We start from the raw sequence: 21594 nt of genomic DNA, 5'->3' as shown, positions 1-21594 counted from the left end.
CTTCATCAATTGGAATCACTTTAATAAATAATGAGTTCTCACAATTTATATAATTTAACTTTGAATTAATAAGGGGTCCTTTGATAACCAATTGATTTTTCATTTTTGGTTGTTGATTTTTAGTTTTTTTTTTTTAAAAAAATGGTTAAGTTTGATATTCAATTGAGTTTTTTGTTTTTACAATTTTAAAAACGTTTTTAAAACTGTTGAAGTTTTTGTTTTTCAAAACACACACTTCTCTATTTATTGTAAATGAGGACGATACACTAATTTTCCAGCACAGCCAAGTTCGAACCCTATAAACTACAATATTTTTTTTCCTTTTTATTTCTTTTCCATTTTGTAGTATAATTACCACTTTTTATACAAAATTGAATGGTAAATAATGTCGATTTTTTTCCTCATTAGAACTACATCAATTCTCGTCTATCATTTTAACAAGAATGTCTTAGGGTTTGGTTGGCGGGTAAAAAAAATGCACACAACATTTGGTTCATTGTTAATTAAAAATGGTGGGTTAACCACCAATTTCTCTCCCTCATGTTGTATAACTCAATCTAATAAACAAAGTTCAAGGTTATTTACATGAAACTTGAATGGTACAGTGGATTCCATTTAAGTAATAATCTAAAGGATCTATAGTAGATGGATAAGGTTGGGTGTCTTATCTTAGTAACATTATGGATACGACCCACTTTATAAATGTTACAAACGATGTAATCCAAGTCGTTTATGTGGAGACATGTAAGTGGGATATCCTATATAATGAGTTTGTATCAGACTAGACCATGAAATAATTGATTTCTCTTTGTAACGTCGTTGACTGAAAATATTAGCATTTCATAAGATGATCATATGTAACTCGATCTCAATCTTGACTGATTTATGAACTTTTGCCTATGAGGGCTCATCCTTTGATTTGTACAGGTGAGAGTGTCTCGAGTCACTCACTCAATAAATCTATCATCTTGGAGACTTGACCAAGTAGGAAGCTGGGAACATAACTTCACAAGTTGATGAGTAGTTCCCTTAAGTGCTGATTATAGGACTTGAACAAAGGGGTCTCACCCTCTCACTGGCCTAAGAGGAACATAGTTTATGGCTGGACCATTAACAATTTGTTCATTAGAGGATCAATAGTACTTAAGAATGTAGAGGTAATTACAGGGGTAAAACGAACATTTGACCAAGTTGTAATTACGAACAACTCGTGAATGATCGACTTATATGAAATGATTATATCCATGGACGCAATAGGTTCTTCAGTGCATAAGAGTACAATTGTGGGTCTATAGTGGTTCACCTCATAGTTAATATATGTTGATTAATTTAATTAAAGAGTTTAATTAATTAATGTTGAATCATTGGAGCTTATAATCTATAGGTTTATTAGGCCCTTCTGCTAGCTCACAATGAGTAAAACATGGACCAAGAGTTCTAAAAGAATTTGAAATGTTCAAATTGATTAAAGGAATATATGTTAGTTGTAGATGATACAATCTATAATGTGTATGTATATATATATAAAGTTTATATATATATATATATATGCATAATATAAAATTTATTTTGTATGAAATTAAAAAATATTAAACTATATAATATGAGAGATTTAAATATATTTAAATAAAAAATTAAATATTAAACAATATGGATGAGATTCATATTAAAACTATAGGGTATGAGAGAGAAGTACATTTGAATATGATTTAAATATAAATTTAATTAAATATGAGATAGTTGATTAATTAATTAATTATTATTAAATTAAATTAAATTTATTTAATATGTTTAATTATTATTTAATTAAATTAATTAGTTAGTTAATTAAATTTAATTAGTTAATTAATTAAATTAATTATTATTTAATTAAATTAATTACTAATTTATTATTATTATTATTTATGTAATTTAGTTTAAGTTAAGTTAAATAAAAATTAATTCTCCTACATAGGGGAGTGAGAGAGTGTTTGAGGGGAGTTACAACTTCCTTTCCTCACCTTAATTACACTATCTTTGCAATTGGTGAGACTATTTAACTACGATGTGAAAAGAAGACAATCTCTAAAAATAAATCTTTCAATATACTCAAGAAAGATGGAGAGAAATTTCTCTTAATTTTTCAATTCCTTTTTCCTCTTTCAAAGGGTTTCCACCAACCGATTCTTGTCAGAGATATAGTAGGAAAGATAAGTGGAGGTGTCCAATTTGTAGAGAAGAAGATTCTTTTTTACATTAAGAGACTTGGAGAAGATTTGAAGATGGTCTTCAAAAATACTTTTCTTTAACCTTAATTTTATGCTTAGCCTATTAGAAATACAGTATGTTCTCTATATATTCTGTTTTAGTTCTGTATGATTTTTTCTTCTTAAAATCAAAACAAAGGCAATCATTCGCTTTCATCGTGGGATTCAATCCCTTCACGCTTCACATTATTCCCCTCATCTCTCTCACCTTCTCTCATCTTTGTTTGGTTCGACTTCTCCTTCATCTTTATTTTCCTCAAATTTCATCTTCTCTTTCGCTTGTCTGGGCTAGTACGCTACAAGAATTATGGGCTTTAATGTCGGTTTAAAACTGACATTAAAAGACTTTATTGTCGGTTGTCGGTTTAAAACAAACATTAAAAGACTTTAATGTCAGTTGACAATTGACATTAAAGCCTTTTAATGTCAGTTTTAAACCGACATTAAAGCCCTGAATTATTGTCCATTTTCTTAAATGTCATTGTCTAATCTATTTTTATTGTTGGTCAAAAAGTTAAAAATGACACGTCCTTAAAACCAAGGTAATCGACCTTTACATGCACAAAATAAATTCTTAATTGCTTTCACAAATCCATAATAATAAGTCACAAAAGAGGTATTTGATGATAATTTAACTCTAAAATCAAGGTAATCAACAAATTACTAAAACTCATTAGGGTTACATAGCAAATTAAAATTTTGTTAGATTCAAACAACTTTTATTGGTGTATAAAAAAAAAGCGAGAACTTACTTTTAAACTCTAAATACAAACTAAAACTTTGTAAATAACCCCCTCTCCCCACTTACATTTTATAGTTGTTTTCAAATATAGAAAATTATTGAAAAATGAACCAAAATATTTACAAAATATAACAAAATTTCAGAACTGTCAATGACAAACGTTGATAGACACTAATATATATATATATTTGTACTACTTTAAAATGTATACAATCAAATGTTTGGGAAAAAAAACTTTTCCATGAAAAAAAAAATAAAATATAACAAAATTAACTAAAATATTTACAAAATATAAAAAAATTTCAGATTATCAATGATAAATGCCAATAAACACTACTTTAAAATTATACAATCAAATGTTTGGGAAAAAAACTTTTCGATGAAAAAAAAAAAACAATAACCAAAAAATACCAAAAAATAGATTTTTTTTTTTTTTTTTTTTTGAATTAACATACTTGGTTGAATGAAAATTAAAATTATAATAACAATAGTAATAACATGTTGTTTGTATTTAAAATCTTCCAAAATTAATGGTTGTTTGAGTTAGCTTCCATAGAGTACGACATTTTCCATGGGTTTTTTTGTACGTATGGTCTCATTTGGGAGGCCCAAGTGAAAAATGGCCACCTGTAGATAAAGTAATAAAAAATGGCCTTCTACGTACGTTATAAGCATGTGATTTTATCGATTTGCCCCTGAGATGCTGTAACATCCCACACCTTTTTATTTATTTATTAATAATGTAAAACTTTTACTTTTTCAGTAATTGTCCTTAGTTGAAGAGCATGTTTGGAATTTTGATTTAAAGTATAAGTGCGAGGATTTAAGTGTTGTCGTGGAAATTATTCAAAAATTATTCAATTTTCAAATTCAATTTGAAAAGTTATGGCAGAAATTAATTATTTTTGGAAAAAGGAAAGGAATTAAATAGTATAAAATGGGTTAAGGAAAGGATTTAATTAGAGTTATACTATTTTCCTTTTATTATTATTATTATTATTAGTTTTTTTTTTTAAAATAAAAAGGGCACCCCCCTCCCCCCCATCTCCTTCAAGCGTCTCTCTCGCTCAAGCGCCCCGCCCCTCACAGCCGTCTACCGCCATCGAGCCCTCCTCACAACCCAGACTCGCCTTTCTCATCAGATCCGGCAGGTGCATCCTCCTCCCCAGATCCGGTAGGCGAACCCTCCTTACCAAATCCGACAAACGTGTCGTCGCCCACCGCTCGAGCCAGACCTGCCGCCGACCGTCACGGCTCTATCATTCCTTCCTTCGCCGCACAAGCCACCGGAATTGCGTGCCGCCGGTCGCACCACTGGATCTCACCTAGTCGGTCTGAATCGTCGCCGCCGCTCTAGCCCCTAACCGCCGCACTCCGTTGCTGTCTCCCAGCAGCTTGAGCCACTACCACCTCCGGCTGGTTCTTCCACCATCCATCGCCGTGCTGCCTATCTTCTGTTGCGTGGGTCTTTGTCGGACTCTTAGATTTTGGTAAGATCTATTTTGTGGTTGGGTTTCTTGAAAGATTTTGGATGCCCACTAAGTTGGATTAAAGATTAAATTAGTCGCATTATCTTGATTTTAGATTTGAGCTTGGAAAATTACAGCAGCGACTGTCCAGCTGATTCAAGATCATTCGACAAGAGTTTTGATAAGAGTTATGGTCCTTAGTGTTGGTTTATGGGCACGCTTTGATTACTGAATTAAGTTGACTTAACCCTTGTATCTTTAAGGTTCCAAGCTGTCATCCATTGGGAGTTAAAATCTGTTGGAAGGAGATTTTGGAGTGGTTGTTAATCAAGTTCCTTAGGTAAGCTTTTGGGGTGTTGTGGTTTTGAATCTGCGGTGTCGCAATTATTATTAGACTGAAATTTTATGGTTGTATTCGTATGGTAGGGTCGTTTCTTCAAATCGCGGCCATCGTTTGGTTGTCGGAGTTTATTTGTGGAATTTCGATTAAGGTAAGTAATCTTACCATTGGAATTGCCCACGGGACAGATTTTATTTGTATGCTCACATGATAAGTGTATGTTATGGTAAATATTAGCATGTTGAATGATAGTATGACTTGAATCAAGTATGTTCTGGCATGGGTTCTGTTTTGTTTAAAGATACACCTAGGCACTTGATCGTTAGTATGTGATGGTATGTGTTTTCATATGTTGATATCTGATCTGCTAGTGTTGAGGCATACTTGCATGCTGTGGGATTATGATGTAAGGTATACATGGATGTAGTATGATATGTTATCAATAATCATGTGTATGTGATGAAGCCATGGTATCAAGGATTTTCATGTATGTTCTAGAATTGTACAATGTTGATTCTTAGAACGTTGAGACTGTGTGATTATCCTCATTGATTAGTTAGACGCTCACCAGTTTGTGTTTCGTTCGGGATTCACCAGTTCATGTTTCCTTCGGGATTCACTAGTTTTTTGTTTCCTTCAGGATTCACCAGTTTATGTTTCCTTTGGGATTCACTAGTTTTGTGTTCTCTTTGGGGTTCACCAATTTTGTGGGCATACTTAACTACAATAGAATAGAGCTTAGTCTCTCGTTTGTTCCATTTGTTTGTGTGTCGTAGGTGGGTATCTAAAGGACATAGATGCCTAGCCTGATCCCAGTTACTGAGTATTTCATGCTCATTCTTTCTTATGTTGATGTTTCAGGTAAGAGTAGAGATGCACCGACGATAGCGCAGTGGAATTCGTGATCGTGCCACTGGGACTAGTTTTTACGCTTCCACATCATGAAATTTAGAGTCTTTATTTTTTTCCCTTAATGTTTAGTTTTACTGTCTTAAACTTATTATTACAGATTATTTCTTTTATATACTTTTAATAGTCTTTACGAATTATGGGTACCCTATTATTGTTTAACAATTGAATTTAATAAATGTCTTTTGAACTTCTCTTGTTTAATTAACATTTATTTCAACATAACTGAGCGTCGTTTTAAATTTTATGCATGCATTTATTTTAGTAACGATCTAACCTAAGTCCTAGGGGGTCGGGCCGTTACAGATGCACATCGCACGCCTCCCAATACAAATTTACTCATTTCTCGGTGCACGGTCACTCAATATCCAGCTTCATGGTCACTCGATACGGCTACAATCGACACGTGTATACTCAATCATATCCACGTCATACTCGATACTTATTACTTTATATTCGATTCTTTTGAATTCTCTGTGTTGTTGGAACCTGCTTTGTAGTTAATGCTCATGTTCCACAAATTGGAAATTTTTTTGACAATATACATAATTTTTTCAAATCAATTTCTTGAAATGTAAAGTAATTTCTTTTTATTAACTAAGAACAAACAAAATTGAAACACAAAAGAGAAAAAGAGAAAATCGAGATCACTTTCCCTTAAAAAAACCCACTTCACAAAACCTATTTTTCTTGATGGAGATCAAGTTATAAAGGCATTGAGATCATTTCACTATATTGTCTCACACCTTAAGTAAGTAAATGTACTTTTTCCTACTCTTTTTTTTTTTTTTTTACTTTTCTGACGATGTGCAAGACATATGAATGTAGCAAAGAGAACGAGTGAGTGTGAGTTTGTGAATGTGCACTAATACATGCAAGTAGCTCCCAGTGGAGCAAGGATGAGGGGAGAGAGCTATGAAACAGTAAGCATCGAGTTGAGAATATCGAGTATCGAGTGACAAGCATCGAGTATCGTGTAGCGAGTAACGAGTAGCGAGTATAGAAAGTATTTAACAATTACTTATTTTCCTAACTGTTCACTTTCTGTATTGTTTTTCTTGAAGAATGGAGAAGTATATATTCTTACGTTATGGTGGTATATGGCACGACACAGAAGAATGCTATACTGAAGGTCGTTTGAAGGGTTTGCTAGTTCCAAGCACATTGACGTATAAGAAGTTGGTAAACCTTGTATTTGACATCATGCAAGTTAGTTCGACAGAGTTCAAGATTATAAAGAGGGTGACATATAAGATGGATATTGATTCTTCTCCAGTATGCTTAATGGATTATGTTGATGTTAAATTTCTTCTCTCAGAGTACGACCGTACTAGACCGTAAGTATTTGTAAGTCTTGAGGAAATCTTAGAAATTCAACGTGGGGCAACATTTTATTACCCAGAGAGATTAGACCAACTTATGTGTGGAGGTGATGTCAATGAGCATAATGTTTGTCCATCGGGTGTCTCACTGGAAAATGACAACATCGATGTTAATATAGCGAACTTATTGCATCCGAATGTGACAATAGAAGATGTTGGGACATGTATAAATAAGAATGCGATGATAGAATAGGAAGAGGTTAGGAATGAAAAATAGACAACCCCAGTTGTTTTAGGGAATAATCCTTCTGTTGTGAATGAAGAACAACCAACCCAGTTTTTTTAGGGAGTGGTCCTTCTATTGTGAATGAAGAACAACTAACTCCAATTTTATCAAATGATTTTGGCCATTTTGTTGGGAGTATGCCTTGCCAAAATCCAAACAATGTACCATCTAATAGTAATGCCAAAACGGGGGACTTGATCATGCAACCACAGTCATCTTTAGGGTTGGTGGATACAGTTAAAGAAGGTCAAATTTTCTTCAGCAAGAATGATATGAAGATGAGGTTAACAATGTGAAGATGATGTTAACAATGCAACCACAATCGTCTATAGGGTTGGTGGACATAGTTGAAGAAGGTCACATATCTCTGTTCGGCTAATAAACTTCTATCAGAGAAACATGAATAAGGAATCTAGAACCTATAGTTTGCAAGTTAAGTCAAAAAATGGGAATAGTAATTAACAAGCATATGAATGTAATAAGGGATGTTAACTAGTCATTCTCAAGCCAATTACTATCACGCTTTAGCTCGTGGAACAAATTTTTCATCGTGCAATTCCTCCTAAATAAGGCTTCATTTCCTATCTAGTGAGGACCCATATCCACGTTGGTCAACCAGAACATGAACTCATTCATCAAGTTCTCTAGAATAGCATGTGTCGGGTCATAGAGGACAATTTCAATCCGATGTTGACCAAATTAAATGTATTTATGATTTTATCCTGTTGTGCTTATCGTGTCAACTGAAGGGGTGTACAGTTGTGTCGACTTCATCTTCCTACTTGTCCATCTCTGTTCCTCCTCACCGTTCATAGGCTCGCCCTTCACCTTGGGCTCACCCTTAATCCTGAACTTCTTCAATGCCTGTGGTGGAAGCAACTCAGGATGTGGTAAGATCAATTAGGGGAAGGCTGGTACATCGAGAAGCAACATAGGAAGATGAATGGTAGATAATTTGGGATAGAGGAGGATGTGCTTGATGGAGGGTGAATGGATGGGGTCATGGGACTTGGTGAAAGGTGGAGGAATGGGGTCACTAGTCTTGGTGGAAGGTGGAAGAATGTGGTCATATAACTCTGTGGAAGGTGGAAGAATGAAGTCATATGACTCAGTGGAAGGTGGAGGAATGGGGTCACTAGTCTCGATGATGGGTGGAGGAATGGGGTCTTGGAACTTAGTGGAAATTGGAGAAATGAGGTCATTGGACTCAATGGCTGATGGAAGGGTTGGGTCATGGGACTCAGTGGAATGTGGAGGAATGGGGTCAATAGTTTTGATGGACTCCACGTTTAAACCTATATCATTTACAAAGTATGTTAGGTCAAACAAAACATGATATAGATTTACATTAGAATAAGTTTAAGATGATATTATGTACTTAACACAATAACCGTGGTAGCTTGGTGATTGTTTGTACACCAGCCTGAAGAACACTCAAGTCAAACTTCACATTTTTCAAGTCTGATTGTACATCGTCCAATTTATGCTCCATCATAAACACTCTATAGTCTATGTCACGAAGTGATATGTGAATGCCCACACCCTTCATGGACTTAGAATGGGTTGTATTCGACCAAGGAAGCCCTCGCTTCTCAGTTGGGGACACATGTTCGTCAGTAGGGAGCTCGTGAGACTCGTTATGAGGAGGGTAAATCTAGCGCTTATCAGTAAGAAACTTATGAAACTGATGCTCTTGGAGTTATGGCTCGTGAAATCGATGTCCGTGACTTTCGTATTGACTGGAGTTACTATGAGCATCCACATAATGGTGTGATCTGAAGGAAATTAGATCTGAGATTTCCATGAGCAGCGGAAGAAAGATTATTCCAAATCACAATCATGAATGAAAAATACATTTACAGTTGACTTCAAACAAATGGTTACACAATTCAAACAGAAATTACAACATGAAAAATGTGATAACTGGTAGAAATGCCAGTTATTATAAGCCTTTTATTTAGAATTATGAGGGCTAACAGGTAGAAAACGCAGTGATAATACTTAGAATTTGTGAAAAATTGAGTATTGCATTGATAAGCACCTAAATTCTCAATGACCCCAATATTATGCGTTACTTCATGCCAAAGTGTCTATTTTTGTAGCTATCGCAGGATACAAACGCTTGCGTTTGAAATAAGCCATCGTAGACAAATGCATGTGCTGAAGCCAGGCGATCGCAAAGACAAATGTATGAGCTAAGCAATTGCAGATGGTAATCACATGCGTCCAACGCAGGGAAGTTGCGGTAATCGCATGCATCCAACGCATAGGAATTGTGGTGACCAAATTGAGATTGCAGCCACAGAGTAATAGCCATAATAGAAGATCGCAAGATGGGTAGAACGCGTTGATAACTTCAGCTAAATTTAGCTCGGACGCATACCTTGGGAGTATCAACAAGATAAGGCGATGTGGTAATGTCCATACCACGACAAAAACAGCAGTGAGCCATACCTTCATCATTACAGCTATCGGCATCAAGTTCTATAAATAGCCCTTGAGAAATCCAAGCTTCTGCCTTAAGGCAGAAGTTTGTGATCACAGATGAGAGCTTAAAAGAGATTTCCAGTGAGAATTCTTCATCTCCACAACCTAGACCGAGTGACGATCAAAGCATTCGCCGGAGATAGAGCTCGAGAGAGACATCTCCACCATTCAACCATGGCATCACCGGCAGTCTTGACGCAGAGTCCTTCATCACCCTTCTAATCTCTGTATTGTATTACATTTTAGCTTGAGATATTAAGATATTTTGTGATTAATGAAAATCTTAACTCCTTCATTATTGTCTTCTTCATCATCTTCATCTCTATCATAGTTTATCTTCAGCGTTTATTTATCAAAGACAATCACATGCTTAATCGTGTAGCCTAGAGATAGGACGCATGAAGCAAGCCACCGAGAGGTGTGCGTTGTGCTAGTATAGTGAGTTAATCCACTTTGCTTGGTGAAGGCTGTAGCACGCCTGTCTATGGGATGTTTCATTGCTTGTCTATAAGTTAAAAGCCATGTCTAATTGCTTGAAAAGGTAAGAGATGGAACGCACTAAGCAAGGTTCGCATTGTTCCTAGAGATAGGCATAATCTTATGCTCGGCGCAACCATGCACTATAGAGATATAGTCATGCGGCTGACCACCTAGAGGTGCAATGCGTTAGTGCAATGAGCTGGAATTACTCGGGCGATTTTAGATAATAAACATTACTATGCATTAATGGTTGTCGTATCTCTACTTATTCTCATTGCAAGTCTTTTATTGCTCAATTTGTTTAGTTAGGAGTAGGAGTAGTGTGTAAAACATTTAAACCTTCTTCGTTTTATTTTTATTCATCACCTCAAACGCATCACCTCACAAATATTATTGAGTGACATGTCCCCGTGTTCGACCTCGGATTACCCGAGAAACTTGCGTTTTTGTGATAGGAATGCGTGATCATTGCATGCTAAGATTAACGCATCATCATTTCGACGCATGGGAGAAAACACATCAGTTATGTCTAACGCATGATTTCATGTTCAAACCCATCCGTCCTTAAATAATAAAAATAAAACAAAACAAAAACGCGTCCAATAAAATTAATCCCAACAACGAACAATCGAAGAAGTGTTTCCACGCTCCGTTGCGCACGACCGCTCGAACAACAATGACCATGAACTCTCGATCTACATGATCGCAACACAGCAATGAATACAACACGAACACTTCGCGCTTGTTCATGAACACCTCAACAACAACACGAACGGCCTCCAGAAAACCTCAACGGTGTTGAGTTGATTCTGACACCACCAACAAGGCTACCTAGGTATTCTCGGTGTGGGAATCCAGAGGGTGGGCTCTGTTCGGACTTGGTATAAGGCAGACGAAGGAGGTAACACAGATCGCGTACACGACTAGGCAAGTGGGAGATGGTAGAGACTTATCGTATAGGTCAATGCCCAATCGTTTAGATAAAGCTAAGCGATCGTCTAGCAAAAGCTATGTGATCGTTTAGCTCGATCTGTCCCCTACAAACTTTATACGATCGTTTACTTTGGGCAAGCGATCGTCTAGCCAAACTATGCGATCGTTTAGTAAATACTGCACAATCGTTTAGCTCGCCCAACCGACATTTATTAAATCCGTATTTACTTGACGACTACATGAGTTTCTTTTGTGTGAGAGAGAAAACTCAAAAAACCTTTTCAATAGTTTGTAAAACCTCTTTTTAAAATATGAAAACCACTTTCCTTTTAAACTCATGGTTACCATGATTCCAATAACTACCCACTCACTTGGTTATTAAAGAAGAAGAATTAATTATCCAATAATTAATATTATTATAAATATAAATGATGACCAACTTATCATACTATATTTATAACCTATAGTTGTAATATTTCATCTCATGAAACATATAAACCGTAGTTATTTTTCTATTCCATGGTACTTAATGTAAATCTTATTTACATCAATCCTCTACTAGATGTATCTCATACAGCAAATCGATTATATCATATATAATTAAAATACCTCTTGTCAATTTGAACATTTCAAATCAATACTAAGAACTGATCCTTAATTGAATCCATTGAGCTACCAAGGGGACCTCATGGACCTGTAGCTCGATGCTCCAACGGTATGTGAATAACTAACTAAACTCTTTAGTCACGGGATCCACCATCTGTTAACTGGCAGGCACTCCATTAAAGACCGACAATTGAACTCTGCTTACCATAGATATATTATGTGTCCATCTTAACCAATCAGTAGTATGATAACCCTTCACAGATCGCTCGTAAGTACAGCTGAGCCAATAACCGTTATGCCTCTGTAGTTACATCTGTCTCCTTAAGTACCACTGATCCCTCTAATGAGCATAAGTCATAGTCTTACTATGACTGAGTCTTCTCTTCCAAAGAGAAGCTGTGGCCACTATGTTCAAGCCCCGGAATCAGCCCTTAAGGGAACAATCTCTCTACTTATCCCTGCTTCAGGAAAGAAGTGAATTCCATCTTGTGGATTGAGTTCCCAGCTCCCAGATCAGGCAAGTCCCCCAAAAGGTAAGCATGTTGAGTTGGCAATTTGGCCACTCTCACCCATACTAATCAAAGAACTGCCCTTAAAGGCAGGAGTTCCCAAAATACTCAGGATTGAGGTCGTGTCACCTATGGTCGTTTAGGTGAGATGCAAGTCTCTAGTAACAACGACATTATGTTAGAGTCTAGTCATCTCTTGGTCCAGGTTTTATACAAACTCTCTGTATAGGACACCCCCACTCGCACGTCTCCACATAATGGTCAGGATCTACAATCTGTAGAGTTTACAACACATACAAACCTCTACAAAGCAGGTCGTATCCGTAGTCAGGTATTCCACCTTAATCCTTATACTACAGGCCTATTTAGGTTATCACTTAAGGCAAGATCCACTTGTATATCACATATACATGCTTAAGTTCACATAAGATAACCAAGGAGCTTTGTTTATTGGATATGAGTAAATGCCAGAATTAAATAGAAATTATTTTATTCATTAAACAATGTGTATCTTTACAAAACACGAGACTCCGGGAGAATTAGGACACCAATCCCAACGATCTCCCCCTTGTTCTAATGACTCAAGAGACTAATGTACAATACAATATAAAAATGTACAATATACAATAAACTAGGGCATAACCTAGTATCATCTCCCACTTGCCTTAGACAAGATGTCGCATATCCCGCAGACCCAGACTCTCCAGGTGACCCTCAAACACGTTAGCCGTGAGGGTCTTTTTAAAGGGATCAGCAACATTGTGCTCTGATGCAATCTTCGTGACTATCACATCACTACGATGCACAATCTCCCTTATAAGGTGATATTTTCGTTTTATGTGCTTACCCCGACGATGACTTCGAGGCTCCTTTGAATTTGCCACAGCTCCATTGTTATCACAATATAGTGTGATAGGCAAATCCATATTTGGAACAACTTTCAAATCTCTTTAGCTGCTTTACAAGCCGCTACGTATTCGGCTTCCATAGTGGAGTCCACGATGCATCCTTGCTTAATGCTTTGCCAGACTACAGCCCCTCCATTCAGAGTAAACACTGACCTCGATGTCGATTTGCGAGAATATCTATTGATTTGAAAGTCAAGAGTCCGTTTATCCTGTAAGGATCAGATCCTTATCTCCATACACAAACATGTAGTCCCTCATTCTCCGAAGATACTTGAGGATCGTCTTAACTGCTGTCATGTGATCAAATCCTGGATCTGACTGATACCGACTGACATTCCCTACTGCATAGCAAATGTCGGTACACAATATTGCATACATCAAGCTTCCTACAGCAGAAGCATAAAGAATCTGTCTCATCTCCTCAACTTCTTGAGGTGTCTTAGGACATTGATCATTAAATAGAACGATTCCATGCCTGAAGGGTAACAAACCCCTCTTGAAATCCTACATCCTATACCTGATCAAAATTTGATCAATCTACGATGCCTAAGACAGGGCTAACCATTTGTCCTTGCGATCCTGAATGATCTGGATCCCGAGAACATATTGTGCCTCACCCAAATCTTTTATTTGGAATTGGACAACTAGCCAACTCTTAATGTCAGTCAGATACCTTACATCATTCCTAATGAGTAGGATATCATCCATATATAGTACCAGGAAAGCTACTGAGCTGTTGATGATCTTCTTGTAAACACAAGTCTCATCAATGTTCTGGTCAAAGCCAAACGACTTGACAATAGTGTCAAATCTGATGTTCCAAGTTCTAGAAGCTTATTTCAGCCCATAAATGGACCTTTTAAGCTTGCAAACTCTTTGCTCTTGATCTGGAACTACGAACCCCTTTGGTTGAGTCATGTAGATGGTTTCCTCAAGATTACCATTAAGAAAGGAAGTCTTGACATCCATTTTTCATATTTCATAATCATAAAATGTGGCTATGGATAGAAGAATCCGGATAGACTTCAGCATGACAACAGGTGAGAAAGTTTCCTCATAGTCAACTCTTTCAACCTGGGTATAACCCTTTGCCATGAGTCTAGCCTTAAAAGTTTGCACCTTTCCATCTACACCTCTCTTTCGCTTAAAGATCCACTTACACCCAATTGAACTTACCCCATCAGGTGGATCAACAAGCACCCAGACGTTATTGAAGTACATAGACTCCATTTCTTGGTTTATGGCCTTAACCCATTCATCTTTGTCAACATCCTCCATTGCTTTTTTAAAAGACAACGGATCCTTGACCCCATTATTCGTAATGACGTTTTGGGCTTCAGTCAAACCCATGTAGTGAACTGGTGGGTTCATAATTCTCCTACTACGTCGAGGTAATCTCAACTCTTGAGCTCGTTGACTAGACGTTTCGACCTCATCAACTCTTGTTGATTTGTGGCCCGTTCAACAACTCTTGTTGAACCCTCAGTAGTCTCAGTCTCACTAGAGATCTCACGTAAAATGAGCTTACTTCATGGCTTGTGATTCCTCATGTGATCTTCTTCCAAGAAGATAGAATTAGTGGAAATAAACATTTTGTTCTCACTCAGATCATAGAACTATCTTCCTCTCGTTTCCTTGGGGTAGCCCACAAAGAGGCAAACCTTCGAACGCGGTTCCAACTTCTTTGGGTTAGTCGCTAGCACATGTGTCGGACAGCCTCAAATCCTGAAGTGGCGTAAACTACTTTTACATCCTCTCCATAACTCAAAAGGTGTTTCAGAAACATTTTTCGAGGGAACATTATTCAGGATATAACATGCAGTCTGCACTGCATAACCCCAAAACAAGTTTGGAAGATGAGCATAACTCATCATAGACCGAACCATGTCCAACAAGGTTCTATTTCTCCTTTCTGATACACCATTCTGCTGAGGTGTACTAGGGGCCGAGAGTTGGGACGCAATCCTATATTCTATCATATAGTTCTGGAATTGGAGGTCCATATACTCTCTACCACGATCAGATCGTAGTGTTTTTATCTTCTTACCTAACAAGTTTTCAACTTCAGCCTTACACTCCTTGAACTTGTTAAGGGCTTCAGACTTATGTTGCATTAGGAAGAGATACCCAAACCTTGAATAATCATCTATGAAAGAGATGAAATATTCATACCCACCTCAAGCTCTAACATTCATCAGGCCACAGAGGTCTGAATGTACAAGCTCCAAGGCTTCCTTGGCTCTGTAACTGTCTCCAGTAAAAGGTCGTTTGGTCATCTTGTCTTCGAGCCATGATTCACATACTGGCAAGGAGTTTGCTTATAAACTCTTTAGAAGTCCACTTCTCACTAACTTCTCAATCCTATTGAGGTTGATGTGACCTAACCTTAGATGCCAAAGATGGGCGTTTTCCTTAGGAGAAACCTTTGGCCTTTTAGCTGTTGTTGCCGTACTGAACATTTCAGTGTTAAACAAGATATTTATGACTAACGACCTTAGTACATATAAGTTATTTTCCATTGAACCATAACCAATATCCATTCCATTCTTGAAAATAAATACTTTATTCTCAGAAAATGAGACGGTGTAGCATTGTTCAATGAGACAAGAAATCGAGATTAAGTTCCTCTTAATATAAGAAACTACAAAAACATTATCCAGTAACAGATAACGTTTCTTGTCAACAAATAAATTCAACCTGCCTACAACAATAGCTGAAACAACCTCACAGTACCGACTCGAAGAGTCATCTCTCCTTGTGGCAACGTTTGGCAGGAACTGAATCCTTGGTAAGAGGAACTGACATGATTGGTAGCACCTAAATCGAGGATTCAGGCAGAATCATCATTCTCTACCAGACATGTCTCCAAGACCAATAAATCATATTTACTGTCTTGTCTTCTCTTTTGGAGAATAGTGGGATTGAGGTCGTTTGCCATGAAATTCATTTCACACGATTCTTTCCACTGTAATACTAACGACTTGCTTAAAAGAAAAAGACATTGACCTATGTTAGGCTTTAAACAAATACCCGTTGTAAAACAAAACAACATCCAGTAAGGTTTTAGCAAAACGAACATGAACCCCATGTAACATCTAGTTTCACAATGACGCTTCAAAGGTTTAGGACAAAAGCGTTATCCCTCCTCTAAATTGAGAAGTTCTCAACCCCTCATTAATACCAGAACAACTCTTGCTCCTATAACGACTAGCCATCATTGATTTGGCTAAGAGATCATTAACTTACTTAACAATCTCTCGTAAGTGTGACCCGCCATTTTATGCCCTAGAGGTCCATCCCAAAAGGCCAATTCGAAGGGAAAAACTCCGATTGGGGCAAAACCTAAAGCGACCCTATCCATTTCTGGAGTTCACCTTGATATTGACCAACTGCACAAAACTCATCCGAAGGGGGATGCTCCAAAGGCGACACGAGGGCGTATAGAATGATCTCACTGTAGAGACCATAGGATGTGTTGACACACACCCTTCACCCACTTATTATAAATACTCTCTCCATCCACCTTGATATTGAATCATGCAAACACCATCCGAAGGGGGATGCATCCTGGGCACCACGAGGCCAAGCATGAATCTCACGGCGTGAACATACAGGGAGAAACGTTAGTGGAATCATAGACATATCTGATATGCCTCTTCTTCTCACTCAATATTTTATAACCTAGGTTTTAGCTTACTTAGAAAAAACACGGCTAAGGATTTTAACTAAGTGACTTTTAGGTTTGCCCAAGAGTAACATTTACCTTAGATAGTTGAATAACTTTTGATCATCATCCATTAAACTCTTTAACGGAGTCTTTGACTAAATCGTCGCATGCTTGTTGAAAATCTATCTAATTCACATTTCCAGGTAGGTTCCCAGGTAGGGGTATTACGTTTCCGTCAACTTAAGAACCCCAGCCTAGCCAGAACCCACCTTAGACAAAAGGTCCTTTATAAATAGGTTTACAACAAATTTAATCTTTTATTCAACCAATTTAATCCTATTAAACCGATTTGAAAAGATTAATCTAGGTTACTAAAATCTTTAAAACCACTTGAACTTAGGTCTATCTCAATCCAATTTTAAAACCCTTTTAAAACACTTGAGTTCACCCTAAGTCTGTATGCAACTCTGATTTATTGATTTTAGATCTAAGTTCCTTTATAACACTTATAAACGGAAACAACCAAAATGCTAAGTTAACACATGCAAGGCATTCATAATGCTTATAAACAACCTAAGTGTCATGCTCAATGCATTGTCCATTCATTGCTACTTCTTTTATATAACACTTATACAAAACCGCAATGAAACAAGTAAAACATGCTTCCATTCACCCTTAGACTATAACATTTATAATAAAAGGATGATGCATGATAATGATCAATGCATGAAAAATTCAACTCTTACATTTCATGATGCATGCGCATGCTTTCAAGTAATTTCCTCATGCTAGATTATAACATTTATAATACATGATGCATGAATAATTGCACAACCTAAGGTGGGTTTTAACTATATGACAAACACTTTGACATATAAGTACCATACACCACATGTATAAACAACCAAATTTGATGAACCGGGTAAAATTGCCTTAAAAAACACAAAAGGAAAGCTAACTATTACAAAGACAAGGAGTCTCTAGTTCAAACAGGCGAACCGGGTCTTGAACCGCTTGGGTAAAGCATCGCTTCTCCAACCATCGTGTACTAAGCACCCCGCGATCGTCTACATGATAAAATAAACACGTCGTTCTATCGCTTACCAACGCTCCCAGAGTTAAACAATCGTTTAGTATTTACTATATGATCATCTAGAAAAATCCAAACGATCGTTTAGCTATTACTATACGATCGTGTACCTTTACTAAGCGATGAAGCTTGAAGTACACGATCGCTTAGCACGCTCTGCACAATGCCCGCCTTTCGTGATCGTCTAAGCGACTACGATGCCACGAAGCACCATCGCCTAAGCGATCAGTTATCTAGCGTCTCCATATTGTATACGCACGATCGCATAGGTAGTAACTAATTGATGAAGCTTGCTAACTACACGATCGTCTAGGGCACGCCTTCTACTAAACGACAAGCATCACATGCTCTCTTTATGATCGCCTACCTTCAACGCTTATGCGATCGGGCAACCAATGCTACGCGATATGGTAAACAATTTACCCCATCGCTTAGCATGAGCTAAACGATCGATTAGAAAATACTACACGATCGTCTAGAAAAAAACTACTAAACGATCGCTTAGTAAAATCCCAATGATCATTTACTTGAGGCTACATGATCCGACCAATGCTTGGTCTTATTTTTCATTGAGAACTACATCGCCATGTGCCAAAGCTTCATCATGAACGACTCGACGAACTCAAACGTTTTGAATTACAGACTCGATTGTAATGTTAATTTTGCCCAAAAACACAGGGCCCCTTACAATTAACACTTTGTAATACCGAAAGCTTTAACAAAAAAAAAAAAAAAAAAAAACCCGAAACGTTTATCATATTCATCCACAAATGCAGAAAACGACTAACCACAAATATAGAAACCCACCGCGACTGAAAAATTCATTTAATTCAGATCTGTAATTTGGAATATCAAAGAACCTGTCTCTGATACCAATTGAAGGAAATCAGATCTGAGATCTCCATGAGCAGCAAAAGAAAGATTATTCCAAATCACAATCATGAATGAACAATACATTTATAGTCGACTTAAAACAAATGGTTACACAATTCATAAAGAAATTACAGCATGAAAAATACAAATGCACAAAGAGAAAACTATACGAACAATCGGAGAAGAATCTCCATGCTCCGTTGCGTATGATCGCTTGAAATACAGTGACCATGAATGCTTGTTCTAGACAACTGCAACACAGCATTGAACATAGCACGAACACTTCGCGCTCGGTCACAAACTCCTCAATGATCATCTCAGTCATGAACTCCTCAACAATAGCATGAACGGCCTTCAGAAAACCTCGACGGTGTTGAGTTGAGTCTAACACCACCAACAAGGCTACCTTGGTATTCTCAGTGTGAAAATCCCGAGGGTGGGCTCTGTTCGGACTTGGTATGAGGCAGACAAAGGAGGTAACACAGATCGCATACACGACTGGGCAAGTGGGAGATGGCGGAGACCTATCATATAGGTCGATGCCCAATCGTTCAGATAAAGCTAAATGACTGTCTAGCAAAAGTTATGCAATCGCTTAGCTCATCGTTTAGCTTGGTTTGTTGCCTACAAACTCTACACGATCGTTTACTTTGGGCAAACGATCGTCTAGCAAAAATATGCGATCGTTTAGTAAATACTGCACGATCGTTTAGTATGCCATTGCACGATCGTTTAGCTTGCCCAGCCGTCGTTTATTAAATCTGTATTTACTTGACGACTACGTGAGCTTTTTTTTATGCGAGAGAGAAAACTCAAAAAACTTTTTCAATAGTTTGTAAAACCTCTTTTTAAAATATGAAAAGCACTTTCCTTTTAAACTCATGGATACCATGATTCCAATAACCACCCACTCACTTGGTTATTAAAGAAAAAGAATAATTATCCAATAATTAATATTATTACTAATATAAATGATAACCAACTTATCATACTATATTTATAACCTATAGTTTTAATATTTCATCTCATGAAATATATAAACCATAGTTCTTTTTCTATTTCATGGTACTTAATGTAAATCTCATTTACATCAATTCTCTACTAGATGTATCTCATACATCAAATCGATTATATCATATATAATCAAAATACCTTTTGCCAATTTGAACATTTCAAATCAACATCAAGAACTGATCCTCAACTGAATCCATTGAGCTACTAAGGGGACCTCATAGACCTGTAGCTCGAAGCTCCAACGATATGTGAATAACTGACTAAACTCTTTAGTCACGGGATCCACTATTCGTTAACTGGCAGGCACTCCACTAAAGTTCGACAGCTATACTCTTCTTACTGCAAATATATTATGTGTCCATTTTAATCAATCCGCAGTGTGACAACCCTTCACAGATCGTTCGTAAGTACAGCTGAGCCAATAACTGTTATGCCCATGTAGTTATATCTATCTTCTAAAGTATCACTGATCCCTCTAATGAACATAAGTCATAGTCCTACTATGACTGAGTCTTCTCTTCCCAAGAGAAGTTGTGGCCACTATGGCCCCAGAATCAGCCCTTAAGGGAGCAATCTCTCTACTTATCCCTACTTCGGGAAAGGAGTGAATTCCATCTTGTTGATTGAGTTCCCAGCTCCCAGATCAGACAAGTCCTCTAAAAGGTAGGCATGTTGAGTTGGCAATCTGGCGACTCTCATTCATAGTAATCAAAGGACTGCCCTCAAAGGCAGGAGTTCCCAAAACACTCAGGATTGAAGTCATGTCACCTATGTGTTGGATTTTATGTCCTAAAACTCATAGTTTGTAAATTAATAAATATATTCTATTTTGTTTTTCGATAAAGTTGTTGAAATTGTAATCTTGAATCCAATAAACTAAGGTCCTAAGGCTATTTAATGTAGTTTAAACTTTATGTAGTGACATAAATGTGGATCAAGTTCAAATATATAGACAAAATGGTCTATAGTATATGAATAAGGTTGGACGCCTTATTCTGGGGACACTATGGATGCGGCTCACTTTGTAGTTAGTACAAACGATGTGATCCTGAATCGGTCATATAGAGATATGTGAGTGGGGGCATCCTATGCAATGAGTTTGCATAAGACTGAACCATGAAATAGTCACTTTTTACGTTCTAAATGCCATTTTATGTATAAAACTGACTATTTCGTTAATTGATGACCTAGGTAACTTAATCTTAATCCTGAGCTAACTATGAACTCCTGTTCACTCGGAATTATCCTTAGATCTGCATAGATGAGAGCAACTCAATATCACTGGCCCAATAAGCCTCCCATTTCAAGGGTAAGATCGGGTGGATAGCTGGGAACATAGGGTGCAAAAAGGAATTCACTCCTACCCATTATAGGGATAGTAGATAGGTTGTTCCCTTTAGTACTGAATCCAGGTCTTGAACAAGGGGCCCCACCCTCTCCTTGGCTCGAGAGGGATTCGGTTTATAAGTTGGACCTTAAACCAATTGTTCATTAGAGGATCAGTGGAACTTAAGGAACAAGATGTAGTCTTGGGGGTAAAACGGTTTTTATGACCCAGCCGAGATTACGAACAACTTGTGAAGGATTAGCTTACTCATCATGGTTATATCAAATGGACACAAATATATCTATAGTGAGAGGAGTGCAACTACGAGACTATAGTGGAATGACCCGTTAGTTAACGAATGTTTATTAGCTCCGTCTAAAGAGTTT

Source organism: Benincasa hispida, chromosome 12 (assembly GCF_027475165.1).
Source record: "Benincasa hispida cultivar pf3 chromosome 12, pf3_genome.v1.1, whole genome shotgun sequence".
NCBI lineage: Eukaryota > Viridiplantae > Streptophyta > Magnoliopsida > Cucurbitales > Cucurbitaceae > Benincasa > Benincasa hispida.
Note: the sequence above shows the minus strand (reverse complement) of the source record.